General features: G+C 39.6%; 1 protein-coding gene across 3 annotated transcripts in view; it reads right to left on the bottom strand.

Annotated features, from left to right (window-relative positions):
• Window positions 1-9,567, bottom strand: part of RALBP1 (ralA binding protein 1) — a 56,870-nt gene that overhangs the window by 43,773 nt on the left and 3,530 nt on the right. The gene's annotated exons all lie outside the window — the stretch shown is intronic.

Raw genomic sequence — 9,567 nt, forward strand, 5'->3', positions numbered from 1 at the left:
ATATAAAAGATCTAACAGAGGCACTACAGTCCACAACAGAAAATACCTTCTGATACAAACCTAACACTTCCAGCAAAAAGTAGTTCTCCCCCAGGTTTGACATGAGTAGACTAGCTTCTACAGCTTCCTATTTAATTGCTGCCATATATAGACTGACAAAGGGCTGCATTATTACAACACAAACTGTCATTTGCATTGACAAATCTAAAACAAAAAAGCTGAAAATGGCTTTGCTCTGATTCCTCTATGGGGTGATAAATGACACAGAGAAGATTAACTTGAAAGTTATTAATGAAATTGTAAGATATATTGCATTGTCATCCAGTGCAATATAAATGAATCGCAGCATCTTCTAATTTACATTTCATGACCTCCATATGATTAAATTGGAATTAGCAGTTGTGGGGATGAACTCCATTCAATAATGGCACCAGAAGGGAAAGGAAGCCTGTAATTAAGCTTATGACCTAGAAAGACTAGTTATTCTTCCTATATACTGCATAACAGTTCTTCCGATAGATAAGGGCTTTTGACGAGTGGGAAAGCAAATTGTGCCCTAACTCTTACTGAGGGTAGAAAGCCTTGTTTATTATCATACTGTTATTGGGTCTAAACCAATGCTCATTAACTCAATTAAAAGACTCCCACTGACTTCAACAGTATTGGATCAGACTCATTATGAGAAAAAAAACTTTAGGGAAGTGAAGTCTTGCAGCACAAAATGGGGACCTTTTCAACAAATTCTAGTTTAACAATGTAATCCTGAATTTGGCTGCATGGCCAGAAGCACCTGCAGTGCTTCCAACATAGAACAGCATCGCAATCTCACCTTATCAAGTTTCTTCCACAAACCCAAAAGAAGATGGTACTCTCATTTTCTGTCCTAAAAAAATCTACGGTGACATACTGCACCTCGAAATGGCACCCTATAACCCCTATATTCATCATTCATATATAGTTGTGATATTTCATACAAAATATGCAATGTAAGATATCAAATTAAAGATCATGATATTCTGAAACCCATTGTTATGTCAAAATACATATATTGTTACTATGTATCCAGTTATGAGATTTTGCTGTATGGTTGTTACTGAAATATGTTGCAAGTTTGCTAGTGACATACAAAGGCGGCAAATCACTCCCAGAAAGGTGCTCAGCAATCATTGATCAGCAGGGGAGGTGTCATCAAGGGATCTACAATTCAATGAGGGCTGCAGAAGCACCACATAATGGAGATTGCTCAACTCTATGACTGGGCTTGTCTACCCTTGCAATTTACAGTGCTGCAACTTTCTCGTTCAGGGGTGTTAACCCGCCCCCGGCAGACTGGGTAATAAACTTACACTGGTTAGGCTTCTGACCAGGGCAAGATGGTATAGTCTGGGGATGCAAGGCTGGGGGGAACTGGCTGGTGCCTTTCTCTGTGTGATTCATGAGTGGCTTTGGAAGCAGTCATGCAATTGAGCTGGATGTGGGGCTGTTGTCCTGAGTGATAGCAGCACCTGGTGAGGTTTGCTGCTTGTCACTAGCAAAGCACTGTAAGAGACAGCCCAGGCTGGAGGCAAAAGGGTGCACAGCAGTACCCCAGTTCCAAGAGCACCGTGGGGATCCCATCATCGTGTTAAGTGAAGGGGTAAATAATACTTCTCTATTCACTTTCTCCACACCATTCATGATTTTATAGACCTCTATCACATCCATCCCTCAGTCATCTCTTTTCTAAGATGTATGCAGAGTTGGGATCAGTTTTTCCCATGTGCATTACTTTGTATTTATCAACAATTGAATTTAAATTTCCCATTTTGTGACGCAGCTTTGTGAGATCCCTCTGTTAGTCTTCACAGTCATCTTTCTTTTCAGGACTTTACTATCCTGAATCATTTTGTATCATCTACAAATTTTGCCACCTCACTGTTTACCCCTTTTTCCGGATTGTTTATGAATATGTTGAACAGCACAAGTTCCAGTACAGAACCTTGAGGGACCCCACTATCTATCTCTCTTCACTCTGACAGCTGACCACTTATTCCTAGCCTTTATTTCCAATATTTTAACCAGTTATTGATCCCTGAGAGAACCTGCCCTATTATCCTATAACAGTTTACTTTGCTTAAGAGCCTTTGGTTAGGGACCTTTTTAAAGGCTTTCTGAAAATCCAAGTACAATATGATGACTGGCTCACCTATGAAATGACCTGTGAGAGAGAAAGTCGGTGGATGAAGTTGATCTAGTAAAAGATATTATCTCACCCACCTTGTCTCTCTAATATCCTGGGACCAACACTGCAAACAAAAAATATATGTAGCATTTATAAATACAAAAGTTTATCACTAATCCCAGTGTCTGCCACATCCCAATACAATAGTCTTTTGAAATTTTCAGGCTTCCATGGTCTCAAATCTGTCATGCATAGTATATCATTAATTATGATTAATATGAAATGTTAATACCTACTGTGCAGGGATGTTGTAAGACTTAATTAAGCCTTGCGAAGTGTTCATGAAAACATACAAGCCCAGACATCAAATGTACTCATCTATCCTTGCTATGATGATATTTTACTTGCTCATCAAAAAGTGATTTGCACCTGGCAACTAGACAAGTAGAATTTTTCCTATATGACTTACACGGATTTATAAAAGGTAGATTGTGACAAACCAACCTGATCTCCTTCTTTGAGAAGGTGACAGATTTTTTAGACAAAGGAAACGCAGTGGATCTGATTTACCTCGACTTCAGTAAGGCATTTGATACGGTTCCACATGAGGAATTATTAGTTACATTGGAAAAGATGGGGATCAATATGAAAATTGAAAGGTGGATAAGGAACTGGTTAAACGGGAGACTACAACGAGTCGTATTGAAAGGTGAACGGACAGGCTGAAAGGAGGTTACTAGTGGAGTTCCTCAAGGATCAGTTTTGGGACCAATCTTACTTAACCTTTTTATTACTGACCTTGGCACAAAAAGTGGGAATGTGCTAATAAAGTTTCCAGATAACACAAAGCTGGGAGATACTGCTAACACGGAGAAGAACCGGGATATCATACAGGAAGATGTGGATGACCTTGTAAACTGGAGTAATAGTAATAGGATGAAATTTAATAGTGAAAAGTGCAAGGTCATGCATTTAGGGATTGATAACAAGAATTTTAGTTATAAATTGGGGACACATCAGTTGGAAGTAACAGAGGAGGAGAAGGACCTTGGAGTATTGGTTGATCATAGGATGCCTATGGGCTGCCATGTGATATGGCCTGTTTAAAAAAGCTAATGCGATTTTAGGCATGCATCAGGCGAGTATTTCCACTACAAGATAAGGAAGTGTTAGTACCGTTATACAGGCCTGTGAGATTCTATCATCTGGAATACTGTGTCAGTTCGGTCTTTCCATTGTTAAGAAGATGATTCAAACTGAACAGTTCAGAGAAGGCACTAGGTGATCTGAGGAATGGGAAAAACCTCTCTTATGAAAGGAGACTCAAAGAGCTTGGCTTGTTTAGGCTACCAAAGAGGCTTGAGGGGGGGATATGACTGCTCTTTTAATATTATCAGCGGATAATATTAGGAGGGAGGATTATTTAAGCTAGTACCAATGTGGACACCAGAACAATGATTAAACTGACACAAGAAGTTTAGTCTTGAGGTTTCTAATATTAGATAGGGAGTGAAGTTCTGGAATAGCTGTCCAAGGGCGTAGTGGGGGCAAAGCATATTCTGGCTTTAAGACTAAGCTTGATAGTTATGGAGGAGATGGTATTGATGGTAGCCTATTTTGGCAATTCATTTGGCAATTAATCCTTTGATTATAGCAGGTAAGTATGCCCAGTGGTCTGTGATGGGATGTTAGATGGGATAGGATCTAAGTTACTACAGAGAATTCTTTCCTGGGTGCTGGCTGGTGAGTCCTGCCCACATGTTCAGGGTTTAGCTGATAGCCATATTTGGGGCTGGGAAGGAATTTTCCTCCAGGGAAGACTGGCAGAGGCCCTGGAGGTTTTTCGCCTTCCTCTGCAGAATGGGGCACAAGTCACTTGCTGGAGGATTCTCTGAAGCTTGAGGTCTTCAAACCACAATTTGAGGACTTCAGTACTCAGACATAAGTTAGAGATTTGTTACAGGAGTGGGTGGGTGAGATTCTGTGGCATGCATTGTGCAGGAGGTCAGACTAGATGATCATAATGGTCCCTTCTGACCTTAAAGTCTATGAGTCTAAATAATAAACGTGCTTTCATTGCCTGAATGAAGACTGCTGTAAAAACTCAAATTATTTGAAAAATGTGCCATATTCTAAGTATATACGTAAGACTTGCTATCAGGTGCTTATACCTTACATGAAGGTGCAGTGGAATTACTATGTCATACCAGTAGCTAATGTGCCAATGAAGACATAAAGGGGATTGGAAACTCTGTCAGGGGCACGGAAACTAAGGTCTGGTACAGAGAGATTCTGGAAGAAAAAAACTGAACCCCAGCCACGTTTGGACTAAAAGTTTTGGCTGTAGAACATGTCTGATTGTTGTTTGAGATTCAATAAAACAAACCCCCTGGAAGGGAGTAGACATGGATTATACAGAGCCTTAAATAAAACTAACAAATATTTACACTGAACACATTGGCAATACTCTACAAAAACATTATCACAGAAGCCTACTGTACAGAAGAGAAAACATAACCTGGGTTTGTCCAACAGGCTGCAGACTCACGAAACAGTCCCACACAAGGCTGAAGTGAAACGTTAGCAGTCTACAGTTCTGAGGGGTGATAGAACACCTTTTTAATTCAAGTTAAACTCATATACATTACCATATTTTTTCTAATATCAAGTTTGAAGTTAACAGCATTACTTATCACTGATATACTTTACATCTTCAAAGTGCTATACAAATATCAACTCCTCATAACACCCGTGCGAGTTAGGTAATTGTCTCCATTTTACAGGTTGAGTGTGGGTGGGAAGAGAGCCAACCAATCAAACAAAAGAAACGGATACTGAAAAGTTACATGACTTGACCAAAGCCACACTCAGAATCAATGTCTGAACCAGTGTTGGAACTTGAGTTTCTGACTCCCAGTCCCATGCCTTGCCCACTCTATCCTACCTGTGCAATTATGGTGATGACCAAAGAGAACCAGAGTCCTAACTCTATGACTAGACCACAGATGAAGTGGAAAACTACAGCCTGAGAAACTATAGTGTTCATGATTGCAGTGGTAGTTTCATCATTTAAAGAATAGAATTGTATTAAGATTGTGAAATCAGCTCTTACAAACAGATGTATTAACCAAAATATGTAAATTACTTTATTGCTGTAACTACAAATCTGATAGAATATGGTGTGTTGTGCAACTAAAATGAGAAAGCAGCTAATACTGAACAATTAAGATATATCATATATTCTAAGTCGCAGAACTATGAACTGTATTCCTGCTAAGCTTACTGTGGAAAACTACTAGTAACTAAACTGTTGCAATCTGTTTTTGTACATGTAGTTCTGTTCTTTGTACGTATAGAATCTGTCAGAAAATAAGATGTATGTTCTGGTGAAGCTTGTAAGATATGCACCATCTGCCAGTTACTGTACTGCAGCTGTACTGGGTCACGTTGGTATAGACACCTCTATGTCTTGCAAAACATGTATGAAGCCACATAAGAGAAAAGAGGAAAGGATTGTGCTAATACAGAGTATTTTTTGATTTTCCATCTGTTGTAAAAAGGCAGGCTATATACCAAAATTCTGTAATCATTTTGGGACAGGCTGGATGTAACGTATTACCTCTCTGCATCATGCTGATTTATCTTTGATTAATAAACTGATTGATAAAATATCAGATAACTCAGATTCAATAAAAGAATATATCTCATTGGTATCATGTCTTGTCTACATCCAAAAGCTGTACCACTGTAACTATACCAGTATAGTTAAAGCAGGTGGCATGATCCCTCAGCATGGACAGTTATATTGGTATAAACACACTTAAATTAGTACAGCTTATTCCTATACGGAAAGGAGAATAAGCTATTTTGGTAAAAGGCACATTTATACCTGCCTAAGTACCACCAGACTAGGGATTGTACCAATATAATTAATAGTTACAAACAAACAAAAAATAAAAGAGAATTACACCCCTGGCAGTTATGATACAAAAACTGTGTGTAAACCAGACCTGTATGACATATGTTTGACTATACTGCAGACATGGGCGGCAGGTGGAGCCTAGCCCCCAGCTCCGCCCCTTCCACCCACACCCTCCCCATGATTGTAGCCCCGGGACTCCCTGCTTTCCCCCCTGCCGTGGCCAGAGCCACAAGTCCCCCACCCACCCAGAGAGCCCCCCCCGTCACCCCTGGCCGCAGGAAGCCCAGGCCAGCTGAAGTCCTGAGCAACTCCCACTTGGCTGGAGTAGCCCCGGGCTGGCTGAAGCTCCGAGCCCCCCATCCTGCTGGAGGAGCCCCGGGCTGGCCAAAGCCCTGAGTCTTCCCCGCCTCCCCACATCCAGAGGAGCCCTGGGACAGCCGCAGCCACACCTCCCCTCTCCAGACCCAACCCGCCCAGGGGAAAAGTGTCTGTTAGAAGACGCTTTTGGTGTGCCCCGTGCAAGTTCCAGAGCGGCCGAGGAGGTGGTATGTGCCTCCTCCTCCACCCAGGAACCTGCATGGGGCATAATAAAGCAAAGCTTCGCTGCCAAATCCCGCAACTGAGGGTCCAGCGGCACGTTGGTGGAGGCAGAGCCTCTCCTGTCACCTATGACTGTAGATGTGTCTGAAGTCTAAACTGAAATCATTTTTTTAACGTTAAATTGTTTGGGTTCTTTAAAGTAAAGGACTAAAAGCACTAGCTAAAACCAAGCACAGGATGAGTATACAGTGTGCCTCTTTTCTGACCTGCGAATCCCCTGCTATTCCATTTCTAGGCTATTTTCCTGAAGAGACTGCAAATCTTGTCCCATTCTGAGTTGTTTCTGTGATATAGGATAATTTCCACATTCCTATGAACTATGGTGAGACCACCACATTCGTCCTCTTATATGACAAGCTAGGATTTGAATCCAAGACTCAATTCAAGAGTTATATTAACCATCTAGGCTCGCAGTTAAGAACTCCACCCAGCTGTCCTTTCCTAACCCTCATCCCACAAATTGTATTTCATTTCCTCCAACAACTCTGTAAAGCATTTTCAGAACATTCTTGAGAAGAAGCCAAATACACCCTATGATCAAGTAGTCTTTGAGTTGTTATGTGAATTGAGAGCATTACAAAGCCAGATTTCAGGATTAAACATTTTAAGAAGTGCGCCACTTTCTCTTTGTGAAATAACTTTTCAGTTGAGATTAGTTTGGAAGAGACTAGCAGCAATATGAAGCACACTTTGTATGGAATTTATAGAGGTAAAAACATCTAATGAACAGGAAATGTAAAAATCATTAGATTTAAGTAATCCACTGGATTTCTGAAACATTCTGTCTGACTTCAACATATTTGAAACAGACTAGATGGGTGCTTATTTCTTCTCCCCACCGGTACTATCAATGCAATGAATGCATTTATGTGACATAATTGTTCTTTAGTTACAATTACATTATAATTCTAAAATTATATATTATACATTATTTTAAAATCCCACAATTAAACAATTATATAATTCCATAATTATTTAACGAGTCTTCTCAATCCTGTTCGAACTAGTAAATTTTTACTAATTTAGAGAAAACACACACTACACATGAACCTAAGAACTTTTACAGAACACCCCCAGCAAAAACATTCACCACCACCAGCAAAACCGGAGAGCTTCATTGCTGGAATGTTTACCTTTGGAAATTACTTTTTTCAATCCATGTATTTTGTCCTAATAGATCAATATACATCAATTTATTTTCAGTGCAACACACAGGAAGTGGGTTCTCCCTTTTTTAGTTTTTTTTTTAAAGTGCTGCAACAAGATCAATACAAACATGTACAATTGGAATTCTTAAGGTACTGATCACCCCAACAATCAAGTTAATTTGAACACTTAATCGGACACTGACCTGAGAATCCCTTCAATGACTAGGGATTAGTTAAAGAGCTATTTGTCATCATCAGTCTTTTTTTTTTTAAATTTACTGTATAACTAGCATGCTAAAAATTAGATGTTTTAAATAGAATTGAATCTTTATGCTTGTTAATTCTTGTGAAAATGGACGCAACAGCTGACGTCTGATTCAAATGCACCATGTTGGTGTCATTATTCTCACATAATGCATTTTTTCCTACTCACTCCTCATTCTGCTTGAGCCTCATTACTGTCATAAGATTGCACTCCATACTCATTGTTCCTTTCTGCTGGATTCACTCTTTATGTAAACAGTTGGAAACCTGTTGAAACTCTGATTCAAAGCAGGAACTGATCACTGTGCACTAAGCTAAACAAGTCCATATACATGGGAATATTCAGTGTAGTGTAACTACAGTACCAAAATATTACTTTGATGACTAGGAGATGACCCAGACAATTAAACAAATAAAAAAAAGATAATCACAAAAAATGCTTAGTGACATTTCCTTTTTACACAAAAAATGTGCATTCTGAGGGCTAATTTAGGTTGGCATTTGCTTTGAACCACTGAATATCTTACTTTAAAATTAACTGTCACTAAAATTGGCAATCAATCACTTTAGTGGGGTCAATGGCATTCCTGCCTACAGTGGGAAACCTTGAGGTTTTCCTCTTGGCTTTCCTCTTTTTTTTTTTTTTAAAAAACACACACCTGTGTGTCTCTTCTATTTGAAAATATTGCCAAATACTTTGTGTTATTAAAATTAATAAAACAGGACATCAGCTTTAGAAGACTACAGATGACTGGGAATAAAAAACTCATTTTGGTGGCTTGCCTGAACAAAGTTAATTCCATTTAATGTCACTTTCACATCTTTTGTACCCATGGCTGTGGCACTGGCTGAGACACTGGAGAAAGTCCTGTAGACCTGAAAAATCCCCCAAAGCCTGGAGTTAGGCAGACAAGATTAGGGTGTTATTTTCCACTTTTACAACGCTGTTCCAGCATTTTAGCAGAAGCAGAATTTTCAAAAAACTAACAAGCACTTAAAAGCTATATATATAACTTATTTCTTTCCACCCAGGGCTTTGGAGCTGTGCTCCGGCTCCGCTCCGGCTCCAGGCAAAAACCTGCTGCTCCGTGCCCCAGCTCCAGGCTCTGCTTCAAAGCCCTGTTTCCACCAAGTCAGTGAAGTTTCTTTTGTTAGACTGCTGACATGTCCCAGGATACAATGGGGTGACTTCAGTGTCGTGACTGTTCAGCAATGTCACAAAGAATTTAAATGATAAAGAGAGTGTCCAATTTTATTCTGTACTGAGCAGTTTTCTAAGATTTTGATATTTCTATTTTATAAAAAAATAGAAAATTAAAAAAACAGAACAGAAAGAGTCAAAGAATTACGGTAGAACCTCATTGTTACGAACACCAGAGTTATGAACTCACTGGTCAACCACACACCTCATTTGGAACCAGAAGCACACAATCAGGCAGCAACAGAGACCAAAAATATATATATATATATAT

Source organism: Chelonoidis abingdonii, chromosome 2 (genome assembly GCF_003597395.2).
Source record: "Chelonoidis abingdonii isolate Lonesome George chromosome 2, CheloAbing_2.0, whole genome shotgun sequence".
NCBI classification, from domain to species: domain Eukaryota; kingdom Metazoa; phylum Chordata; order Testudines; family Testudinidae; genus Chelonoidis; species Chelonoidis abingdonii.